The sequence below is a fragment of the Phaseolus vulgaris genome, chromosome 5, assembly GCF_000499845.2.
Source record: "Phaseolus vulgaris cultivar G19833 chromosome 5, P. vulgaris v2.0, whole genome shotgun sequence".
Taxonomy (NCBI): Eukaryota; Viridiplantae; Streptophyta; class Magnoliopsida; order Fabales; family Fabaceae; genus Phaseolus; species Phaseolus vulgaris.
The window spans coordinates 35,740,551-35,752,030 of record NC_023755.2 but is presented as its reverse complement, the minus strand read 5'-3'; positions in this window follow the sequence as shown (position 1 = coordinate 35,752,030).

The window sequence follows — 11,480 nt, the reverse complement described above, 5'->3', positions numbered from 1 at the left end:
GAAATAGGAGAGGTTTTTTTCCTTGTGTAGTGATTGTAGAAAAATACACTTATCTAGCTGAAAAGCTCGTGTGGTGATAGTTTTTCTAGTTGTCGGTGGTGGTTTGCTTTCGAGAGTGAATTCTTAATCATCTCATTTTAAGTAACAACTCTCTGCTTAAATTTGAATGTTTAGACTATTCATGTTGACGAGGGAAAATTAATTCTCAGACTTTGATTTGGGAATCAATTATCAAGAAAGATATAATCAGTTTTTTAAGACAATTTGTAGGGATATTACCTTTTTTTTATCTGGAAATCGACTTTTGCCAATCATAATCAATGTTTATTTTTTTTTTTATGTTTTATGTATACATGGGTTTATTTGGTTTGGAAGAATGAATATTTTATTTATTTTGCTTTTGTAACAGTATAGGCAAAGAAGAACTAAATGGTATATAAGACTACTGGTATAATTGTTTACGTGTCGATACTTTTCTAGTTCCTTCCTTCGAGTCTCCTTCATGTTGATGCTTGGTCAGGGTTAACTGAAAAAAGGTACTTTAACGATTAAGTAAATACTCTATGTAAAGAGTGTATATTGGTAATTGATAAAAACGTACCTTACACCTCCGCAAAGGGTTTTTATATAGTGTTGGTCATGGGTCTTTGTTATGATGGGTCGGATTCCAGTTATTCTCTGATGTGCATCATGATCCCTCTGTTTAATAGGGAGGTATATTGATATATAGGTATGTTGGAATATCTGAAGAATATTTGTCTCATCTATCAGTTAATCAGTTTGTAGCTGATTTGTCAGAGATACTTTTCGCGTTTGGGATACAAATTATGACTCGTTAAGTGTTATTGGAACTGTTGTTACTATCATTTATTCTTGAGGTGTCCTTTAACTTGGATGGTCAGTCACTCAGGCAGAGACTAGCTTGTCCGGTATCGATCATTACACTTTTTATTTTTTTATGTATATATATAATGTTTATTTTTGTTGAATAAGGTGTATTTTTCATAAAGTAATATGAAATTATTGATTGATAATGGTAATTAGGTTTGTAGATATAAATATTTTTGAAATAATAATATTAAGTAGAGTTTAGAAAATTAAAATTTGTTTATATTTAACTGCAAGAAATATTTTTAAAACTCATTTTGATAGATATAATATAAATAAGGATATAATTGAAAAAACTTATAAATGTTATTTTGAATTTATAATATAATTATAGTTTTGGAACAAAACTAAATTGTTAACATAAGTATAATTTCGAAAGAGTATTATTAATTTGGGTGCAACAAAATATGCAATAGGTATGGGGATAATCTTTTAATTGCAAATTACTAAATTTTATTGGAAATAATTACCGAAAATAATGTTTTAATTTAAAACAATTATCATTTATAAATGAATAAATCAAATTAATTTTTTAATAATTTTAAAATATAAGAACAAATTTGTAAACTTATATTTTTATCAATTAAAAAAAATATAGTTTCAATAACAACAACACAAACTTCAATAAATTTTTAACAAATATTTATTCTGACATAAAACAATCTCATCTTCTTCACAATTTTCCTTCAAATCATCTGAAATTCATTCCCTCAATTTTACTCTCTAATCCAAACAAAACATAAATATTTTTTATTATTTACATGTAATTTTTTAATTATTATATTATTATTATCTTAAAAATATTCATTTAAAATGTAAAATGAAATCGATAAATTATAAATTATATATGGCTAGAAAGCTAACTAAATATATTTTGTAATATTTAATTATTATTAAAATATATTTTATCAATTTATAAAAGAAACTCAATAAAATTGAGTAATTTCGTTTAAAGCCTTTTCACAATAGAAGTCTTAAGTTGGAAATTTTATAATTTCTGCATTTCAAAATTTTCGTGATTTCAAAACCTAATTTAAATATTTTATATATATATTTTTCAATAAAATGAATTTCAAAAATAAAACATTCATTACAATAAAATCATTAAATAAAAACTAATTTTATAGAAAAAAATAATTAGGTTCTATATTGACTAAGTTAAAATTAATTTAGATAATAATAAAATTATTGATATCTAAATTAATTTATATTATTAAAAAATAATTTTTAAATTGATATCTAATTATTTACCAAGATTTTAAATATTAATTTTAAAATCTAAATATTGGTAGCTAAAATTAATGTAACTAATTTTCGAGGATTTGACGTTTATAATTTTTTTTTGGACATGTAGACTGAAATTAGAGAAATTTATAGAGTGAATTGAAAGATTTTAAATAATTATCAAATAAAATCACATTTCGAATGAGAGATAATATTATGAGTATTGTGATTGGTTGGTATATGTTTATATAGAATTTAATCATGTATGGATAATCTTGAATGAATAACCAAAAGATAGAGTAAAAGATAAAAAATAAATAAATAATATTAAATTAACAACTGTAGTAAAGTATACAAAATAGGTTTAAATGTGTAGTGTGTGTTTAATAAATATTAAATGCAAAAAGAAAAGGTTCAAAACAGGTTCTAAGTCCAATAATAGAGTATTATAAATAGATGACCAATCCAAAAGGTAAGTAGAGTGAATTTATCTAATGATTAACTAGTACTAATTCTGACTTTAGCATCGGAGCACCTTGTAGGTACACACACCCACCTGTGAGAGGAGATTGAGATCGAGAACCGAGAGATCCCGTTGACCTAGACCCAGGGAAGCGAGAGTCATCAAATCATATCCAAGCTCAAGCCCAAAATAGAAGAGTAGCAAATTTGATAGTTGTCGTTTTGCTGTCAAATTAATATGATTCTAGCGTAGACTTGTCTAACACTAGAGAGATGATAGTATAGTTGTGGTCAAATGACCCTAAGTCGTAAATCAATAAATCAATGTTTAGAATCTATCTACAAGAATAAAAGTTAGCAATAACAACAATAATAAAAAGGGGTTGAGATAGTTGTGTAAAAGAGATTAAAATAAAGAATAAAAAAGCGGTTGATCCCCAAGTTTTTTCATCATTGAATTCCTCACAGGTTCTCTAAAGATTATTCATTTCTCAATCCTCCAACAGAACTAAACTAAATTGAACACGTGTCAATCTAACTCAATTGAAACTCACTAGTAAAACATGCGTCTACTGGTTTAATCAATACCCATTTTGCTCTATGTGTATAATCCATGGGAATGCTTATCTCCTTTCCCTTGAATCATGTGTCCAAGAAATTAATTAGAAGAGTGCGAACTAACTAAGAAATCAAAGTTTAAGATAAGGAAGACTCTCAATCATTCGTTCAAGTACAACCTCTCACAAAAACCAGTTTTTCAGGATATTAGACTATTAAAACAACTACTATATAGAATTAAAAATCGAAACTTTTATTAACCAAAACCTCATAACTCAATGGGAAATTGCAAAGGAATCAACAAAAAATGTTTAGCCTTCCATGCGGAGGCAAAACAAAAGAATTACAAAGAATAAAAGAAACTAAGAAAACCCTATGAAGCTCTCTCTCTTCTCTTTGATGCTTGTGTCCTTTTATAGGTTTTTTTGCTCCAAGGATCTTGGAAAAATATTGTATTTTATATTTTGTTAATAGTTTCCAAGTTTCCAATTTTCCATAATTCTTGTATTTTGCAGAATATTTGCTTCCAATTCTGTTTCTGAGATATTGTAGATTTTATTTTCTCTTTCTTCTCCTCAAAATTTGTTTTTTGTTTTGGTTCAAGAAGCAACTTGGACTTTTTCATATTTGGCCCATTCACAAAGGTAGATGCTTCCTCCTGATAATTTACTCTAAAAACACAAAATTAACAAAAATAATAGTTAAGGCCCAAATAAACCCAATTATAGGAATCTGAATTAAAACAATGAATTTATTTATTATTATAGTTCAATAATCCATGATTAAAGCTATTGAGTGTGAATAAATATATGTTCATCAAAGCCTAAAGTCGAAAGCCCAGACCGAGAGCTCGCACTGAGAAAGAAGATCGAGAAGTCAATCAATCAAGGAAGAAGAAGTTTGCTTCTAGGCCCTTGCAAGAACATTTTGGCGCCCACCGTGGGACCCGAGAAGCAAGTTAGTTGAAAAGGGTAAGAAGATGAGTGAAAAAAAAAAGCAGTCTATGGAGCAGGGAGACAATCAGAATGCTATATATCGATGGCTATGTTGATGCAAATAGATAAAGAATTTGAATGGTTGAAGAAGAGTAATGAAGACGAGTTGAGCATGTTGAGAGCAGAAAATGCGTACATGAAGCGGAAGTTAAATGAAGAAACAATTTTAAACACATCATTTGAAACTGTACAATCGAGAACACAAGTCCACCAAAGGGTGCACAACGAATAAAGTTTTGAAGCAACAAGGAAGAGATTACCATAGGCTTCTGGTATGTTTGCTGGAATGTCTTCCAGAAAACATGCATTCTCAGATGCCATCGTAGAAACTCCATTGCCTAAAAATTGAAGAATTTAACCATGGACAAGTATGACAGAAGTACAAATCCTGATGAACATATTGTAATATATACAACTCAGATAAGTTTGTATACGTGGAATGATGCCATTTTGTGTCGAGTGTTTCCAACAACTTTGAAAGGAGCAACTTTGAGTTGGTTTACACGGTTACCATCGTTATGTATTGATTGCTTTGATACTTTAGTTGAGAAGTTTGTTGCTCAATTTGCGACGAGTCGATCACATCACTTGACATCAATTGCTTTAGTGAATATAAGACAAGAAATAGGAGAATCCCTGAGGATATTTATGGATTGCATTGGAAAGGTAGCATTGAGTATTCAAAATCTTAGTTCGGAGGTTACAATGCATCATATGATTACAGCATAAAAACCAAGACCATTTTTCGACATTCTTTGTAAAAAACCGACAACAAATCTTGTTGAGTTAAGACAACATGCGTCAAAATTTATGCAGATGGAAGAATTGAGAGAATTCTGAAATCAAGTAAGGGTGGATGAAGGAGGTGACAAAAAGATGGGTGAGAAGGAAGTAGGACATCAATTCAGAAAAGGGAAAGAAGAACCTCGTGGCCGAAGGTTTCAACAATATACACCGTTGAGTACTAATAGAGCAGGAATCCTACATAAAGCAATGGCAGCAGAGATAATCATGCCACCAAGGAAGGCAAAAACACTAGAGAGAGTTGATCAAAGAAAACATTGTCAATATAATAAAAAACATGGTCATCATATGGAAGAGTGTGCAGCCTTGAAAGACCGAATTAAAGAGTTGATTCAAGCAGGGCAGTTGAAACATTTTGTTAGAGATGGATGAATAAGGAATAGACAAAGTCCTGAGCTGAGAGGTAGGAGGTATGTTGGTAGAAGAGAAGAACAATTCGAAAAGGGAGAAGGTAGGAAGGATGAGAGGAGGGACGACAGAAAAGAAGGAAAATTGAAAGGAGAGAAGAAAGAAGCTACCATATCCCTCGGCAAAGGAGGAGAAGTCAAGAACGAAGTCTAGGAAGACCTGTCAGAGGTTTCATCCATACAATCTCTAGAGGCTTTTCTAGAGGAGGAAAATCTTCATCCGTGAGGAAGAAACATTTGAGGAATGTCAGAACAGTTAACCATGTTTTCAAAAAAGAAGTTTGTTGCCAATGCTTTTTACTGATGACGATTTTCAAGAAATTGATCCTGAGCAAGATGACCCGATGGTAATAACGGTGGAGATAACACAGTATGCCGTAATGAAGACTCTTATAGATCAAGGAAGTTCAATGGATATTTTGTTTTGGGAAACTTTCGGCAAGTTGCATTTGAAAGAAGAGGATATGATATCATTTCAAGAACAAATAATTGGGTTCTCATGAGAGAGGATGGATACAAAGGGTAAATTGATTTAGAGACAACGTTTGGAAGAGGAAGTGCCACAAAAACAATGAACATCGGGTATATAGTGGTGGATGCTTGAACTTCGTATAATGCTTTGTTAGGAAGGTCTTCGTTGAACAAGCTAGGAGCCATAGTGTCAACACCACACTTAACTATGAAATTTCCAACTGAACGCAGAGATATAACAACCATATATGTTGATCAAAGAGCGGACTGAGAATGCTACGTAGCAGGGTTGAAGATGGTTCAAGAGACCAGGAATATGATAGCGATGGCGGATTTAGATATGAGGATGAATGATGATGAGAGAATGGAGCCAAGGGAAGAAACAACGTCTATTCGGTTAGGTGAAGATGAGAAACAATGCACGTATGTTGGAGGTAGTATGCCTGAAGGGTTGATAAATGGCTTCATTGCAACATTAAGGAGAAATAAGGATTTATTTGCTTGGAAATCAGCTGACATGCCGGGAATAGATCCTAGTGTTATTTCTCATAAGTTATCTGTTTTTCGAGAAGCAAAGCCGGTAGCTCAAAAAAGAAGGAAAATGGGGGAAGAAAAGAGGAAAACAGCTTTTGAAGAAACTGAAAAGTTGTTGCAAGCGGGTTTTATTCAAGAAGCTCAATAAACAATGTAGCTAGCTAATGTGATGCTTGCTAAAAAGCCAAATGGAAAGTGAGAATGTGTATTGATTACACAGACCTGAACAAAGCATGCCCAATGGATTCATAGTCGTTGATAGATTGGTGGATGGAGCTTTCAACATGATTGTTAAGTCATGTAAGGTGGAAGAGCATGTAAAAGATCTTGAAGAAGTCTTTGCGAAGATAAGAAAGTACAATCTATGATTGAATCCTGAGAAATGTGTTGTGAGAGGTGGAAAGATTCTAGGTTTTATGTTGATCAATAGAAGTATTGAGGCAAATCTAGATAAGTGTGAAACAATTTTGAAGATGAGAAGCCCAAAAAAATTGAATGAGGTGCAGAGGTTAGTTGGAAGATTGAATGCCTTAGCAAGATTTTTCCAATTCTTGCCGAGAGATCAAAATCGATAATAAAGTTATTGAGAAAAGCTGAAGCTTTCAAGTGGAACGAGCAATGTGAGCAAGCCTTTTCATCAATCAAGAAAATGATAGTTGAACCCCTACCTTAGTTAAACCAGTGTCGACCCAACCTATCATTGTCTATCTAGCAACCTCATATGAAGCCATATGAGCAGCCTTAATCCAAGAAAGTCCAGAATAAAAGCCAATATACTTTGTAAGTAAATCCCCAAAAAATGTCGAAACCAGATACCAGTTAGTTGAAAAGATAGCCTTGACCCTTGTGTGTACAACAAGACTTCTCCGACCGTACTTTCATAATCATCAGATAATTGTGAGGACCAACTATCCAATAGCAAAAATTTTAAGAAAATCGGAAGTTCCAGGTAGAATGGTAGGATGATCAGTGGAGCTTTCAAAGTTTGGAATCAGATACGAATCGTGAAGAGCAATCAAAGCACAATCACTTGCAGATTTCGTTATCCAGTTTCCAACAAAAACAGTCAATCAAGAAGCATGGGTTTTGTTCGTTGATGGATCATCAAACAGAAAGGGGAGCGGAGCAGGAATTGTTCTAGAAGGACCTAGAAGTTTTCATCTAGAGATGACGCTGAAATTTGAATTCAAAACTTCAAATAATCAAGCCAAATATGAAGCTCTAATTGCAGGGTTAATTCTTGCCAGAGATATGGGAGCTCAAAATGTCATATGCAAGAGTGATTCTCAATTAAAAGGTGAGTATCAGGTAAACGATCCATTGTTACTAAGATATTATCATAGAGTTTATTATGCAACACTTTAATATTTCCGAAGTCAACCACATCCCGAGAGAGCAGAATACGAGAGTTGATTCCTTATCCAAGCTGGCAACTCAACGAAGGAAGACTCAACACAACTCCATTATACAATAGACCCTCAATAATCCGATGGTTGGAGTAGAAGAATTCTCGACAATCACAACAACAAAAGACGACTAGATCAAAGTATATAAGGAAGTAATCAATAATCAATAGCAAGGTAATGAAAATTATGTTAAGATGGCAAGAAAAGCCGCCAACTTTGTCATCATAGGCGACGAGCTATATAAAAGAGGACATTCAACTCCACTGTTGAAGTGTCTTTCTCAAGAGCAAGTCGAGTTTGTGATCTGAGAACTTCATGAAGGACTTTGTGGATTACATTGCGGTGCACGAACCATGGCAACAAAAGTTTTGCGAGCCGGATACTACTGGCCAACAATACGAGAAGATTGTAATGAATATGTGAAAGTTTGTAAGAAATGCCAAGAGTTTGGTAGTCTTAATCATATACCATCTCAAGAATTACAAGGAATTGTTTCTCCCTGGCCATTTGCCAAATGGGGGATGGACATTCTCAATCCGTTTCCTCTAAGACAAGGACAAACAAAATTTTTTATTATTGTAGTCGACTACTTTACAAAATGGATAAAGGCTGAAGCTCTCACAAAAATAACAACTCAGCAAGTCCAAACATTTGTGTGGAAAAATATAATTTGTAGATTTGGTATCCCATACGCTATTATAACTGATAATGGTCGACAATTTACTGATAAAAGGCTTATGGAATTCTATGCAGATTTTGGAGTTAAGTCTGTGACAACCTTTGTAGAACATCTACAAACAAATGGGCAAGCAAAGTCTGCCAACAAAGTCATTCTCGGCCAACTGAAAAAAAGACTTGGGAGAGCAAAAGGATTATGAGCATACAGATACACACCTCAAACAACAACTGGTGAAACTCCATTCAACCTTACATATGGTACTGATGCCATGATACCAGTTGAGGTAAATGAACCAACTTTGTGAAGATAAATAGAAGATTGGAATATCAACAATGAATGCTTAAGAACAGATTTAAACTTAATCTAAGAGCTTCAGGAAAAGGAAAAAATAAGAGAGAAGACAGTGAAGAGAAGAGCATGTAAGAGGTTTAACGCTAAAGTCAAGCCAAGAAGTTTCAATGAAGGAGATTTAGTATGGAGGATGAGAACTGATGCCAGAAAAGATCCGCAACAAGGCAAATTAGCACCTAACTAGGAAGGCCCATTTAGAATAATGGAAAATATATAAAATAGAGCTTATAGGTTAGAAACATTATATGGAAAGATTATACCGAGAACATGGAACGCAAGCCATCTAAAGTTTTATTTTAGTTAAGTATGTTGTAAAGACGAATATCAAAATTTTGTATAAAGCTTCCTAACAAGGATGGTTTCTCTTGTATAAAGAAACTTTCATCCAAGATCAAATCATTAATGAAGCAGATATTCATGAGCAAAACTATTTCTTAATATCACTTCAAAGCCTCTCGGCCTAAGATGCTTTCACTCAAGGTGAAATCTCTCCCGGAAGTGTACTTCATCCAAGTTATAAACCTCTCGGCCTAGGATGCTTTCACTCTAGGTAAAATCCCTCCAAGAGTGTACATCATTCAAAATCCAAACCTCTTAGCCTAAGATGCTTTCACTTCAGGTGAAATCCCTTCTGAGAGTGTATTTTATTCAAATTCCAAACCTCTCGACCTAGGATGCTTTCACTCCGGGTGAAATCCCTCTCGAGAGTGTACATCATTCAAAATCTAAACTTCTCAATCTAGGATGCTTTCATTCAAAGTGAAATCCTTCTCGAGATCACATGTGGTTCTAACTTCTTAAACTTCTACTCAAATATGAATCACCCTCGAATCTTTTAACAAAAGGCATCCCACACACGTAAGGCTTCACAAAGAAAAATAAACATTTTATAAAAATTTATGCAATCCAAGTTTTATAAACCTTGAATTCAATAAAAAGTTAAATATTGAAATTAAGCATGTCGCATATATATGATATTTTCGATAGATTAGCTGGTAAGCCAATACCGAAAGGTCAGCGGAAAGGTTGGACCGAAAGGTTGATAAAAATGGTCAAAAGTTTTTACGAAATTTATTTAACAAATCAAAGGGTCAAAATCTTTGAATACATATGGAAGTTCTATATATAGATTAAGTTTTTCTTTTAATCCTAATTTGAAACTTATTATATTTATTCAAAGTATCAATTTGAAGCTTTATTATATAACTGAAAGATCAAACCTAGAAATTAAATGATCAGAAATGTAACTGAAAGGTTGATAAGAAAGCTACGTAGCAAAGAAAATATTATATATGTTTAAGTTTCATACAATAAAAAAGGGTCATTAAAGGCCAAGATGAAACATGTTGAAACCCGATAACTCATAACCAGGAGCTATTACAAAAAATAAAAGTAAGCACTAATGCATCCTTTAACATCAACATGCTCATCACCACGCACAGTTCCTTCTTCCGGTGTTTCAACATAAGGAATTTCGTCAACCGGGATAAGCTCATCATTGTGAAAATCTTTGCCAACATCAAAGTTTCCTTCATCTAAGAGAATATTTTAAAAATACTTGGCTTGTTGAAAAGCTTTGTCGAAACCTAGTTTATGTTGCTCAATAACGTAGTCCTTAGCTTCTGACTCATTTAACTTCAACTGACTTATCTCAAGTTGCAAATGATGTATATGCTCGGCATCAGCTTGCTTCGCGAAAGACAAGTCAAACAAGCCTTCTTTCAGTTGTTGATTTTCATCATGAAGTTTCAAACTTTCACCAGTTAAACCGACAATTTCATCCTTTAGCGATTCCTTCTCGTCCTTGTATTGAGCATTCACATTTGATAACTCTTTAACTTTAGTAGTTAAGGATGAGTTGGCTTCAAGAGCCAGTTTAAGATTTTTACCTAACTTGGCCAACTCTTTTTTTAAATTTTCAAGTTCAAAAGAAGAAATACCTGTTATACTTTCTTCTTTGATAATCTTGCCAAATAACAAAGCGTGACTTGCAAGTTCAACCACTAAATCTACTAAAGAAGGAATATAAGACGTCTTAAGCATGTGATGAGAAGGCTCATCAAGATTAATTTGAACAAATTCTGAAAAACGTGTAGAGGCAGCAAAAATTGTTTATGGAAGAACCCGAGAAGAACTGTCGGCAACATGGAAATGACGTCTAGAAGAAGAATGTGATCGTCTACTACTTATGTCTCGCTTCTTGCTCTTTTTAGAAGGCCCAACATCAGCATTCTCGGTGTTACCGATTTTGATGGCAACTTCCACTCGACAAATAGGTTCAACAACTTCAACTTTTATTTCATGTCAAACTTCTCTCTCGGGTTGAGGAGTTGAACCTCCAGTCTTGCTAAGAATCTTTGAAAAGTAAGCTCGTCCTTTCAGATTGGTAGTGCCCATTTAACCTAAAAACCAACAAAAGATTTAGCAAAGTTAAAAAAAAAAAATTGTAAAAAGAAAAAGCTCGAAAAAATCACATACCAATAAAATCCTTTTGTGGCCTACGAGAGGTGTACACTTGTAACAAAGCGCGAGTAGAAATTTTTTGGGATAAGTGACCAAGTACCGAAAGAACATGTCGATTTTCTGCGTTCATTGAATGATATGACCAGGAGTTAAACTTCAAAGGAGAACACGTCCAATAGTGAGAAAATTTCGAAACATTACCATCATAGAAATCATTTTTTCTAGCTTTCTCAATAAG